The 14,392-nt window shown below is 44.1% G+C and overlaps 1 protein-coding gene across 2 annotated transcripts in view; it reads right to left on the bottom strand.

The window, feature by feature from the left end:
• Nucleotides 1-14,392, bottom strand: part of TBXAS1 (thromboxane A synthase 1) — a 263,129-nt gene that overhangs the window by 239,074 nt on the left and 9,663 nt on the right. The window lies entirely within an intron of this gene.

The following is a 14,392-nucleotide window of genomic DNA, read 5'->3' as shown; positions in this document are numbered from 1 at the left end:
ACATAAACCCAGCAATTGAAATTTAGTAGCCTGTGCACCAGGGTTGACTTTCAAATGTGCTTTTTTCAGAAAGGGTGGGTTATGTTTCTGTGGTCAGCAAGAAAAAGACATGAGCCCCCTCAAACCCCCTCAGCCTTCTTTGTTTTTAAAAAAGAATTGCCTGTTAGGATGCTGTTTAAATGACATTGCAAATCAGCTTGCTATCCATTCAAAAACAGATACTCTCTATATATTCTCTTCTGCATATAATCTGGTGCCTATCTTCTTAACGCTACCAAGAAGCAAAATTTGGACTTGTAATTACTGGGCTTGCTAACGTAAAAAACCCCGCTCTGTTTGGTAAGAGAAAGATGGGCATGCAGCTGTACTACCACTGTGGCTGAGGCATTTGAGGATTTCTTTAGATATTATTAGCAACTGCAGAGGTGGGTCAATATAATCCCATTAGCCGTATCACACTGTTTGATTTCTGATGTGTATGAGGAAAGGAAAATAAAACTGACACAATTGCTGGGAGGAGTGCTGATGTTGGGCAAACAGGAAAATCCATGCCTGTTTTAAACACTGCAGCCTGACTGTCAGATGGGGAAAGGTAGAGTAGGGAGCTCCATCCACCTTCAGCACCAGGAGGGAGGGGGCAGAGGCCCCCATTACTGCTGCTGCCTGCATGGGGCTTGGTGCCACCACCACCCTCTTCCTCAGGCACCTGCCTTGCCCCAGGGTTTCAGTGGCATCCCCAGCCAACACACTTCTCTGGAGACATTCTTGCAGGAGTTCTGACACCCTGGCTTAAGCTGCCATATATACTGTCCACGTACAGAGAAACACTCAAAGCTCAGCAAGACTGCATGCAGGTATGATCCCTGCTTTTTGTATTAGTGCTGTTCACATCTAAGAAAGTTTTTGGAATGTGTAGGGAACACTTTCAGATTCAGATGCCCCCATAAATTAATTTCTATTCCACTTCAGATGCGCCCGTAAGTTATTTTCTATTACAAACATATCAGCAGCACCACTAATCAGTCTATGAGGTGTATGAAAAACTTCACCTGGAAAGCAGCCCGTGAGACCTCCCCCGTTACACATGCTGAGATTTTTAAGGTAATGGATTAGTTCGTAGAAAGTTTAGCATTTCTCACCAACACCTCTAACACTAGCTATACCATCCTCATTTCAGATCTGAGGGCACTGCGTTTAACCTTTCTGCATGTTTGATTCACGAAGGACACCAGCTCTTCAGCTTTCTGCTTTCTGCCTTTCTGTACGACAGCAGTCCTGACGCCACCGTGTGCAAGCCCCACAAATCCAAAAGCCGTACCTCACACTGACCCAGAGCTGCCAAGCCTCTCAACAGGAAGGGAATTGCCTCCTGGTCCAGACCTGCTCAGTTCAGCATTTGGCAACATCTGCAAAGACCAACAGCAAAGCTACTTTATTGCCATTAAAAGGGCAACGCAATTCCGAGCAGAACTGAGAACTCCCCTTCACATCTTCTCTTGGGTGACACTTTTACTAGGAGGGTCTCCTGTCTTAGCTTCAACCTTTTTTGTTTAAATAGGGTCTTGCACCAGTAGCCTCAGTTAAAAACTCCCACTCTGCTCCCACAGTTTTCAGCCTCCCCACTGCCTGCTGCTTCACCCCAGAAGCAGTAGCTGAGAACCAGTGACCCTGACCGTAAGTAATGCATACAAAAAAATCACAGGTCTTCAGACTAATTAGTAAATTATTTGTAGGAAAGGACCAGCAGGGTGTAATTGTGTCACTGAACCAAGCCTCTATGCACAGGGCATTACTATCTCATGGACACTTAGCCCTGGGAGGTGTGCAGTGTGTTCTTTTGCAAGGTATTTACCACAGCTCTCTTGTTGGTGCTTATACTCAGGTGTAAGGACCAACAGCAAGGCTGGAATAGTTTCCCAGGCACCTGCTTGCCAGAGGATCACAGCCAAAATGTTCAGAGGTGTTTTACCTTACCCACGAAGCACACAAAACCATTTCTCCTGCCTCTGCTAGCTGACCACTTGAGAGAAATGACCACAGCAGCCAATTGTCTTTTTTTAGAGTTTACTGTTTAAGTTGAGATGATCAAGAATCTCTGTGGCAAATTAGCCCAACAGTTACAGAGAAAGGACGCGTGCTGGGACCTCCACTCACAGTCGTCCGCGGGCAGAGAAATCCGTGTCCCCTCTGGGACGCTGCCTTTTATTCCCCAAGAGGCACCACCCTCTTACACCCCAGGCCCTCCCACCATCCACAGTCCGATTGGCTTGTCAGGATGTCATCTCTAGGGGACAGGTTCTCGTCACTGGGGTGATTCGCTGGTCTCGGTCCTAGCAGGAGGTGGTATTTATTCCCTTATGCTAAGGAGACATGACTGGCACAGACCCTCTTCTAGACCTTTCCCTCGTTACCAACTTGCATACCCCCCCCACATCCTAACACTGATACAGAAAATGCTCCTAACACTACTTCCCCTTAGCAATTGTTAATCAACGAATTTCCTAACAATTAACAATCAACTGACAAAACCATTAATAACCCATAAGTGGTTAACTAATTAACAATTAACAGGGAACCCTTAACCATTCTCTCGGCTACGAAAACCAACTCAAGTCAGTTCAATTATAACACCACTTCTCTGTTTTATTAAGCAACAGGGTGAAACGGAAGCACTTCCACGGATTTTCACTGTAGGGGTCTGAACAGCCTGAAACTGAGTTGCCTCCAGTTTAGCTAACAGCAGATACACTGGAAGAAGGAAATGTACACAGCCTCTTGCAGCCACATATTCAAAACGTGTATTTGTCAATTTCTCTCTACTAAGACCTAGAAAGTCAACTTAAAAGGAAAAAAATACTTAGAAAGCAAGTTTAAATTCAGCAAAAAGCTGGATGCTATAAGACCCTTATTCACTAGAGAAAGATTTCCAGCCCCTCTAGGGAGTGGGATTCCTACTTTCACTTTTTCTATGACTGAATGATTATTTATCCCACTAACCTTTACCTAAAGGAGCCAACACTTCTAACCATGGCTGCAGGGGAGCATGGCTTCTCTACCTGATCCCACATGCTGACACTGCAGACAGTGCTGCCAGCCAAGCCAAACTTTGCCCAAGGATGTGCCACAGGAAAGACATGGCAAAGCCTCCCAGCCAAAAGCACGGGGCAAGGAGAACTAGTGTGGACTACAGGATTTACACAGAAAATCCCAGGAGATCTTTACTTTCAGAGGTCTCCCATGCCTCCTCCAGAGGTTCCTGGTTGGGGTGCCAGCCAGCAGCTGCCCTCCAGCAGCCTGACCTCGGCAGCAGTGAGGCGCCGAGCCGTCGCCACCCCTCACACAACAGACAGGTGCTGGGAGAGCTGCCAGGCAGGGCCGCAGGACTACAGCTCCCAGCAGCCCCCGCGCGTCCCTGCCCTGTCCCCCTCGGCTGCCCCCCGCCACGCCCTCTGGGGGCTGTAGTTCCGCCACCACCCCCAGCCTCTCCCACTGACATGCTCTTGCAAGGAAAGGAGGTTTTGCGTGGCCGCAAACTCTCTGAAACCTTTAATATATTTCTTTTTTTTAAAGTCTATATATGTATGTCTGCATTAAAAATTAAAAAAAAAAAAGGCGCAAAACTCAGCAAATATTCTTATCTCCAGCTGGGGGAAACGGGAAGTTAGCGTACTTCCAATTGTCTTTCTGCTTCTGGTGGGGGTTCTTAGATTTGCTGTGAAGGAAGAGGGGAAAAAGTGGAAAGTAAAAGCTCATAAGCCAGTGTTACCAAATAGCTTTGCAAAATCAGATGGGAAAAACTTAAATGTTCCCATACACTAATTAGTTAATTTTGCAAGGTATTTACCACAAGGTAAATTTGCAAGGTATTTGTAGGCCTCAAGCCTACAAACGTGCCGATACTTAACTGTATCCTCCACTGAAGTGAGTGCAATTGAATCTCATATTCCAGTTGTTCCAGAAACTCAAGGCCTCTAGAAATTATAAGCATGGCTTAGTAATGCTGAGATTTTAAAAGTAATTAAGGGTTTATCCACATTGGGAGTCACTGCGGAGTAGCTTCTCTTGCGTAACTCCCCTTCCCTTTGCTGGACATGTATTTCACACTAACACTGCTTTATTCTGAACTAGTTTGCCCCGTTCAAGCTTTCAGTTCACAAGCTCCCTTTGCCCACATGGATGGACTCATGCAAGGTGAGCCTAAATTGCATGTTCTGTTTTCACCTGGAGTTTGAGTGTTCATTTAGGCATTTGTTCCCAAAAGCTAGGCATTTCTTTTGAAAACTAGAGGTGAAGTTTCTCACACAGTCACTGCTGCCCTGAATTTGGGAGATCAATAGGATCACTACACACCACGAGACTCACAAAAAACCCCTTTGGGAGCATGTTAGCATATTTGCCTGTGAATGTTTGTTTTTCTAACACAAGGCTGCGCAGAGGAGAGAAGGTTCTCCTTCCAGAGTAAAATCTACTCGTATTAATTAGTCCTTGTGGGTAGCAAGTTTTAACAATTCTTCACAGGGAACATAAAATCTTTAATCTGTCCAGAATATAGCCAAGGCTTTAAAGTTTTGCCCAGTTTTTATTAATTGAATATGCATAAAAAATGTCAACAATGTACAATGAGCCAGAGAAGTTCTTCCAAGACCAGTAGGTATTAAACCCATGGGTATACCAACAGGTCCCCTTTACTTGAGGTGAAGAAGAAGAGAAGGAAAGGTCCTAAGTAATAGGAAATAATAAACTATGAGTGATGCAGGAGGTTTTAATGTCCAGATAGGTGGTACCCATAAAGACTTCTTAGGTTCTATGCAGGACCACACCACAGCCATCTCTGTCCAGTTGCAGGGCAATGTTTCTAAATGAAAAAGGCTTCCCAGATGAGGAGGACATGATGTAGAGGCAGATACTGAGTCCTGCCAGAACTGCAGAGGACCCACACTGCTCTGTGGCTTCCAGCTCTGAGGCACAGCCCAGCTCTGCACGGGACTGAAGGGAAGCTGCAGGACTTCTGCACCCAGATCAATCCATTGAATGGCTTCTGGATTCCGTCTGGCCCAGGGAAGGGTTTAGCTGCTTTGCAAGGCACTACAGCTCATCTTGTACTTCTAGAACAAATTGGCAGCACATGAATAGCACACTTAAGCCATAACCCGGATAAGCCTTCCAGGATAATTGAGATTCTACAGTATGTGACTTTTTATAGTAAGTTTTCATAGACTTGCCAGAAAAATGTGAGTTTTGACCTAGGACTTTTCATTCCAAGAGTTCTGAATAATCTATTTTAATGCAGGTTTAGAAAAGAAAAAGAAAAAAAAGAAGTATGTTCTTTTGACTTCAAGTTCAACTGATAGAAGATTTATTAATCACAATCATGCAATTTATATCAGAATGCCTGTATTAAAGCAGATACATGGAAGAACTGGAATGGATTGCTTCCCAAGGTCTTGTGGCATTAAAAGTGGAATTATGTTTGCTTTCTTCTTTTGTTTTGAACTCTCTAGCACTTGGTTGACTGAGGCAGTCTCTCTTATTAAAAACGAGATGTAAGAGAACCGCTTTTGTGAATGCACAGGGTTATTACTTATTCCAACAGGTATTTTGCTAGTTTCTGACTTGCATAACTACAAACACCATGAATAAGTCTATTGAAACTGCTAAGGTCCATCTAATGTTTTCATCTTCCTACTTCCCAGAACAATAATGGTCTCAGTCATCTATTATTTGCAAGAATTCACAGATAATATCAGAATAAAGAGGAAGCATGGATAATACAGCACAAGACCCTCCTATTGTTTCACTCGAATAGGGAAATCCAGTGCAGACTAAATTTTCTGTAAACATTGGTCTGACGCTGGCTGCCCTTCTTCACTCCCTGAGGGGCCGACTGATGGGGAAGCTCAGCCCACCCCATTCACCTGACTGCCTGTAACCCAGAGCTGAAAGAGTTGCCATCTGTAAGGACCACAGCAGGATGAACATATTTCTTTTCCCATATGGAAAAGAGATGCAAATTCCAGGTGCAGATGATTTCCCAAAAGCAGAAGGCAGGACAAGAGGAAAAAGCATTTAACGCCCATGGTGCCAGAACTGAAAAACCCTTTCACAGGGGAACTGTGAACACCCTGCATCTCCATGTACAGAGAAGAGTGAGTCAAATTCACAATGCCATGCAGGCTCACACACGGCAAAAGCTTTCCATGTTGCTTCCATACTTTGAAAAAATCAGAGCTTTCCTCAGCATGTTCTCTTAAACACCTAGCAGGCAAGGGAAAAATGGAGGCAGAGCCAAAACAACACCCTTGCAAAGTGCTGAGCAGCAAAGCAAAGAGCCAAAGGACTCCTGTTTCCCCTGAACACCTTTCACAGCTGCACCCTGGTTTCCTGGGCGCTTGGCTGAGGCAGCAGCTGGTGCTGCCATCGCACTCCATTTCCATCAATGTCCCAAAGTGCAGCCTCAGGGGACTTGCAGGGTATTTCCATTGGGTTTTGCTGACCACGGGCGAGCAGAGAAGTCAACTTCCCAGCCAGAAGATCAGATAGCAAATATACGGCATGCACAGTACTTAATTTGTAACTTTGACATATTAGAGGCTAAAATAGAGGGAAGCTCATGGGAAAGCAGGGATCCAAAAATAAGGGTTGTTCTCCCTCCTGTGTCTGGGGAAGGCTCTGCTCTTCTCTCCCTCGGCACTTGTGGGAGATGAAATGAAGACATGGAGGGAATCTGGGCTGGGGAGGAGGACAGGAGGGGCTGGATCCCGGCGGGCAAACGGCAGCGGTTCCGCATTGTTCTTGCCAGCAGATGGAGCAGGGCTGGCATGGGAAGGGTGAGCGACGGGAACGGGAAGCCCTCCTGCCTCTATCCACACCTGCCCCTCTCCCAGAAGCTTCTCCTGAACTAGACGGTCTCCCCTTTCCTGCAGCAGGTTTCTCGTTCCCTCTCCTGGCCAGCGGATCCATCCCAAAGGTCTCTCTCGATGAAGGTAAGCTTCTGCCAGGGCTGCCTCTCCTGCAGTGATGTCTGCAGAAAGCTGAATACAGCAATGAGGGCTGATGAGTATAAAAGCATCTATCCCTACATCTCCACTGGTGTCTGCATGTCCATGCTCATGTCAACAAACTCTTTCGCTTCTAAAGTGTGGACTTCCTTGAGTAGACAGAGACCTTCTACATACCTGTGACCGCCTTCCATTTCTCCTGAACTGGTTCAGTGTCATTGTCTCTAGCTGTCAGAAGGGTTATTTTCCACTCTTACTTCCGTTTCTGTTGAGTTTAAGCCAGGATCAACATGGAAGATGGATATGTTCACATCAGGTCAGCAAAATAAACCTAGTGAGCTAAGAATAACCAGATTCCAAAGGTGAAAAAACAGAGATAGGGGGAAATGGAGAGGTACTGTTTTGCTGCTTAGCCCTGGACACAGGAATGAATGGAAAAACCCCATGTAACCCTCCACCTACCCTTAGAGCCAAGACCAATTCCCAGTACCCCTAGTACCCATTTCTTCATTCCTTCAATTTGCTTTTTTGGTGAGATTGTCAGACACAGGTCCTTCTGCAGCTCCCACACATCCTATATGTTTCAATCTTTCAAAGTCAGAGATAATCATGGTTGTCCCTTGATAAGTACCCATCAGTGTGTTGTTCCCATCCCAAGATTCCTGCAGATGCAGGTCACACAGGGGTGAGAACAAGAGGAACACTGGCCACTGCATTTTCATCTGCCAGTTTGAAGAGGGACATGTCACAGTCCAGCTCAGCATGCTGTGTCAGAGGGTCAGTTCTGCACAGGTAACTCCTCTGCAGGTTGCAGGCCTCCTCACAGCAAAGCTGCCCTTCTGTGCACTTGTTGTTAAGACTCAATGCTTATTTTTTCCATAGATAATGAAACATATATATGTAGTAAATGTGGACAAAGTGGGTGACCCATGTGTCATTTTATGAATATTGCACGTGCACTGGCTTGAGAAAGGACAAGCAGGCTCTGATGGGTGGGCAGTGCTCAGTGAGCATTATAATCAGGCAGTTTAATACAGATGTAGTGCTGCTAATGTGGGCATCATACAGTGCACAGGAAGAGACAAGGATACAGTAAAATATACAGAATAAATATTTTCTGGTTGGCAAAGGTTACATTTGCAGGTAACTCCAATATTTATGTTGCATTCTTCCTGCTTTTGCCTTTTGGTTTTCATTATTCTACTTTTTGGAATCAGTTCATTCATCAGTTCTTCTCCAAAGAGTTGGAATATTTTGTTCTTCTTTTTTTATTATTGTTAAAAAGCAGCTCTTTTGTTTATGTCACAAATATGATCGTCACCATCATTAATTAAGACATCACCTAGTGTTATGCCCATAGGGGAAAGTCCAAGCTTTGTAAATGGAAAGGTACATCAGTGTCTCATTTGCTTTATAATAATCTACACATTAGAAGCCAAGAGGTAGTTGTTTAGCCCTGGTATGTTCCAAAACTGCCATTCTGGTGTAATTTATTTTAGTCTATTATAGAATAAAATAGAGATAATTGAAAATCCTAAAGCTCATACCTGAGAAAGGACACCAAGAAATCAGCATGGATTGTACTCTTGTTTACATTTTTTTAGGGGCAGAAAGAGATCCTGCTGCAGAAAATGCCTTTGACATAGATGTTTGTGTGATCTGCTACATGCACAGTAAGGAATAATATTTTGTAAGGTTTTTATGGGGTATTAAAAATCCAAGGTGGCCAAGTTTCCTAATGGAAAAAGCAAAATATCTCAGGGTTTGAACAGAGGCACCATCTGCACCAGAGGGACCCCAGACTAAGTGACTGTGAGTGTGCATGTATTTGTGTGTGTGTGTGTATATACATGTGTGTGTGTGTGTCTGTGTGTCTCTGTGTGTGTGTGCTTCAGAGGGACATTCTTTGCTTCAGTTCCATTATAATTCCTTTAAATATTTATTACTGGAATGTAAATTCTGCTGAAAACTGAGGCCTTTGCTTTGGAAAAAACAGACCATCACCTACCACGGGTGTTGTCGCTCAAGTGAAATAGCCAAGTCCCTTTTGGAGAAACAACAGGATCCGGTTATATAAACAAGTCATTGCATTGAATTATAAGAGTGGGGGGAAAAAAAGAACAAAAACCTGCTGACTGCTGGTGTAACTACTCCTTGGCTACGTGTGAACTGAAGTTCTGCAGATCTAGCAAGAAGCAGGAGCAATATGAAAATGAATTGGTTACAAATAGTGGAAATAGTCCAGCAAGCACATTTACAGTATGCAGCCCTAAGGATGGCTTTGTTTTCAGATTGGTTTGTCTTTATTTTCAATGTAAAACATTAATAAGCTTCTTAAGGAGATTGGGGATGGGAGAAAACATTGGCTGATCACCTTAAAGCCCAGGAAAATAAAAAAAGTTCTCAAGTTGCTGGATGAAATAACAAACTAGAACGGATTTATACTTCTTACACTGCTATGAAAGCTTTACTTCTAGATCATTTCCAGACACCAGAAAGTTATTAAAATCCACAAAGGGAAAAGAAATTCTACATTTATATGAGCTTTAAAACTTATTCTGGGACTTCAGCTTGATACCAGTGTAACGAAGGATAAACCTGTAATGTGAAAAAGCTAGTCAAAAAGAGGAACCAAGAACCAGTCTAGTACTACAAACACTTGGGAAGGGATTTATCAAATAATATTTGGGGTTACAGTTTATTCTGAAGGGTCAAAACTGGAACAGACTGGTGTGGATAGTACTAGAGCTTAGGCTCAGGTATTTGTATCACTTTAAACCCTACTGTCATTTCAAGGATATAAATAGGCTTGGAAAAATCAGATTATTGGAAGGATTAAATTGGGATCAGTGTCAGTAATAATCTATTCCTTTGTGGTGACACCAACTGAAATAGGGAAAGTTTGGGGGAGGGGAGTAATGCTGTAGAACATTGCCTATGGATTGTGTGGAAATGGGGAATATAAACAAGGGGAAGGAGGGGTTAAATAGCACAGCTCTCATGTGCCCAATAGGCAAGGTATACATAAGGACAGAGAAATCCTCCCTGGAAATAGCATTGGCCAAAGACACTGTCTCACCAAAGGCCAGTTACACTGATGGAGTGCCAAAACACACCAGTCTTTCTAGTTTATCAGGCTAATAAAGTCTGTCTGTGTGCTGTGCTTCCACACTTCCAGTCCCACCACCCAGTGTGCTCTGAGAGCCACAAAATCATAGAGGAATCATAAAGGAACTTTATTTCCTTTTTTTTTTTTCCCAATCACATTGCCTGAATCTTTTCCCTACAGTATCACTCCAGTTACCTCCTAGACAGGCTGGAAAAAAAGGCAGCACGTACCTGGCTGCCCTGTCTCTGGGCACATTGGATTATCCCAAGCTGAGGAATGTAAGGTAGCACCAGCACCAAGCCCCTCCATCTCCAGCTCAGTTCATGGCACTGCAGTGACCCCACCCAGCCCTCGTTCAGCCATCCCCAACTGCAATTCATGCAGGTGTTGCCTATGTAAGAGCTAAGTGAGCAGCAGCTGGCCCAGGCTCCTTATCATTCCCCAAAATACATTTCTAGAAGTACAATAAAATTTATTTGGCTCTTTGGGATCCAGAATGATTTTGAGAGCGGCGACCTTAATTTGGTGATAAATTGCCCCTGAATTTTCTTTCCTCCAGAAACATGAGAGAGCAGGGTACACAAGGTACCTTGTGGTGGTTGAGCAAAGAAAGCATATTTAGATCTGTTTTCCATCTTGTCTTTCAGAGAAAGTTGAAGACTGGGTTTTCAGTCTGGAGCTCTCTAATTGAGATCCTGCCTCCCTGATAAGCCATTTTCTGCTTAATCTGAAGATGATTAGAGGGCTGTAGCACCTCTCCTGTTAGGAAAGACTGAGAAAGTTGGGGTTGTTCAACTGGATAAGAGAAAACTCCTGGGAGACCTTATAGTGGCCTTCCTGAAGAGGGCTTGTAAGAATGATGGAGACTGACTTTTTCGTAGGGACAGTAGCAACAGGACAAGGGGCAAGGGTTTTAAACTAAAAGAGTATAGATTCAGACTTGATAAACGGAAGAAATTTTTTACAATGAAGGTGGTGAAACACTGGCACAGTTGCCCAGAGAGGTGAGAGAGGCCCCATTCCTGGAAACATTCAATGTTAGGTTGGACAGGCCTCTGAGCAACCTGATCTAGATGAAAATGTCCCTGTCTGTGGAAGGGGAGATGATGTTTAAAGGTGCCGTCCAACACAAAGCATTCTATGATTGTATGGGAAAGGGTATTTCCCTGGATAGGAGTCTTTTATCCTTCCACTGACCGCTGAGTGGATGGTGCTGGGAGACTGATGGCAGTGCATCTCAGGTCTTTGAGCAGGTCTCTATAAATACACCTGACCATAAGCAAGACAGTGGTGAGAAAAAAGGAATGCAAAGTTTCTTGGAATAAATTGCACTTCACTTACACTGCCCAGTGACAGGAGCAAAAATCACTGGGTGGGCAATTCCCAGCACTGTTCCCAGGTGCTTTTCCAAAAGTTTGCTTCAACTCTGTACAGAATGAATTATTTGAGGTTTTTTTCTGTTGAAGAAGAAATGGTTGATATTTGGAATTGTACATTTATAGCTTTGTCTCTTCAGAGGCTTCCTCATAAAAGTGGTTCTTTTCACATTTCCCATTGGAATTTTTTTCCCCTAAATATGTATTTAAATTTCTTCCTCTATTTCTTTAGCTGTAAAATGCAAGCCTCTGCATCTACAAAAAAGCTCATGCACTTCTCTTTTCTTTCAGTCTTTCAGCTTCCCACTTTTACTTCTGCTCAGGTAATTACTTATTTATAATTATTTCCCTCTTTATTTACCTGGGCATGTATTTTCCCTGGGAAGCCGCTGCCTGGTCCTTGGGAGTCAGTGTAACCTGACTCCAGCCCTGCTTGCTCTCTGTGAACCTTCTGGCGTCATGGAGCAGCTCTCGGCAATTAAGGAGTAGGATCGCTCCCTTGTTTGGCCCTGGGCACTGAGCACTGGGTACTGGGTGCCCATTCCCTGTTTGCCTGGTGCACCTAAGCATCTGGAAATGCTTTATCATCCCAAAAGAGCCTGGCCTCAGGTGGGCTGTGAGGCCAGAAACCCCCATGGGGGCAAAGCAGGAAGGGCACGAGTGACTTGGGAGGGCGAGGAAGGTGAGGGCATCCCAGCATTGCAGCCTCCATCCCTTCATCTCCTTCTGCCACTACTCTTCTGCTGAGGAAACCAAGCTAGCAGCAATGGCACTTTGTGCTTCAAAGGGCCCCTGCCTAGTACGTCACTGCTATTTGTGTAATGGGCTGAAATTCTTGAGTGAGCAGTGATACATAAAGGAAAAGTCTCAGCGTAATTACTGATCCTTATAGCTCCTCATTCCTGAAAATTTGAGGGTAAGAAAATAGCTGTAAGGGTAAGCAGGAGATAAATGTTGGCTTATGGCACATTCCTTATTTAAACAGTTTCAGCATGTCCTGGGGTTGCCGTCCCATAGGCAGGGCTTACCAAGGGTGTGATTCCTTTCTTCTTCATCTCTAAATCATCAAGCTTTCTCCTTGAACATCATTTAGAACCATCAGAGCTGATCAAAAAGAAGGGGGAAAAAATTTTACACAGATCCTCCATTACAGTTTCCTTCCTAATTTTTTGTTTTAATTTTCACATTTTAAAAACTTGTTTTGAACACTTCTTTCTTGAGGTTGTGAGAAAATTTTCCTTTAGCCTCCCACAATCAAGTAATAATAGAAACAAAATAAGTCCCCTTCTATATCCACATTAAAGAAATTTATGCCTGTCCCACTTAGGAACTAGCTGCTACTGCGACCTGCATTTTTTCATCTCATCTCCACTTTCTTGTGGGTTCATATTAATTTCTCTGTAGTGGTAGAAATGGAGTTCCAGGCATGTGTTTTTCTCAGAATCAGGCTGAGACTGAGTCTCTGGCCGCAGCTGTGGTCAAGTTGGTCAAAGGGTTGAGTTTGTCTGAGAAGCAAACTTTCTCTTTAGTACCAGTAGCCAGAAGAAATTCTTCATATTAATGCCAGCCAGGCTCCAGCAGCTGTCTGCTTCACGGCAGTTCCTTGTCCAAAGAGATCAAAGCTTCCATGCTGTCTGACTGGGACACCTTCTGTGACCCTTCACAGGCTGGGAAGCAGCACCTCAATTGATTTCAGCTTTCCCAGTTGCCGCAGTTAGCTGGATTTTGGAAAAAGTTCTATGGAAAAGAGTTCAGCAGCAGCCAGCGTGCAGGGTGTGGGCTCTGTGGGCTCTGCTCCTGGTGCCACTGGTCACAGCGCCAGTGCCTTGGGTCACACACCAGCATGAGGGACAGAAGCAGGATATGATCCCAGATGGAGCCACGGGCACCAGGTACAGCCTGGCTGAGCTCACAGGCCGGGGCTGTTTCACAGCAAAGCACAAACCTCACTTTTTCTCAGGTGTCCTGCATCTGAGCAAGAGCGAGAGGACAAAGTCTCCAAGTCAAAGGGGCCAAGCACCAGGGTGGGAAGACCAGAGTCCAGGTTCAATAACTTATCTGCTTATCTCAATACTGTACCTGGCACCATGGTACTGTAGCAATTGGAACCCCATAAATACCAATGACAGATAGTAATTAGCACCCCATACATACCCTCAACAGACGATCTTGATGATCTAGGAAGACGATCTAGGAAGCAAGAACACGTTCTGCATACCCAACTGGCTGAGCAAGCTCGAAGGTGAAAATAACAAGAAGATTTAAAAAAATCTGAAAACAAAGGCCTTCCTTTGGAGTCAAACTTTTTAATGAAAACAAAGCCTAAACCAGCAGCCTTGTACTAGTAGCCTTTGGCTCCAAAATGCCCTAAGTCAGTTTATACCTGGCTGATAAAAGGGTAGTTGATTGATTCATTACAGCCAAAGGCTCAGCTCCTAGGAATGCATGGTGCTTAATTTTTTTTCTGGGATCTCTTTGATCTCTGCTGGAGGTTGAGGAGCAGGTTCCAAATTATAAAGTATTTTTGGAATTATATTGAGACCATTTTTCAGAAAAGTCACCTTCAAGTCTCCAAGATTCTCTCTAGAGACACAGGGATGGTGGTAAACTTCTAGCATGACATTTTTATCTGAGGGAAAAGGAATATGACCAATCTTAAAGGAATGGTAATCCAATCACATTTAGACAAACACTTGGATGTGGACCTAGGACCTGAAGTTTTCTACACACTAAACCTAAAGCACAAGTTTCTATGAGGGTATGTGGAAGCAATAATAGATTTACAAATCTCTGTAGATCAGCTAGAGGAGGATAGGCATCCTATACATGGCACATGGGAGAAACTCACCTTTCAGTTCAGTGTGTTAAATTCCACAGCTCTATTTATTTCAGGTTAAAAAAACACAACA

Source organism: Corvus moneduloides, chromosome 4, assembly GCF_009650955.1.
Source record: "Corvus moneduloides isolate bCorMon1 chromosome 4, bCorMon1.pri, whole genome shotgun sequence".
Lineage (NCBI taxonomy): Eukaryota > Metazoa > Chordata > Aves > Passeriformes > Corvidae > Corvus > Corvus moneduloides.
The sequence above is the reverse complement of the archived record's forward strand: the minus strand, read 5'-3'. Positions and strand labels throughout refer to the sequence as shown.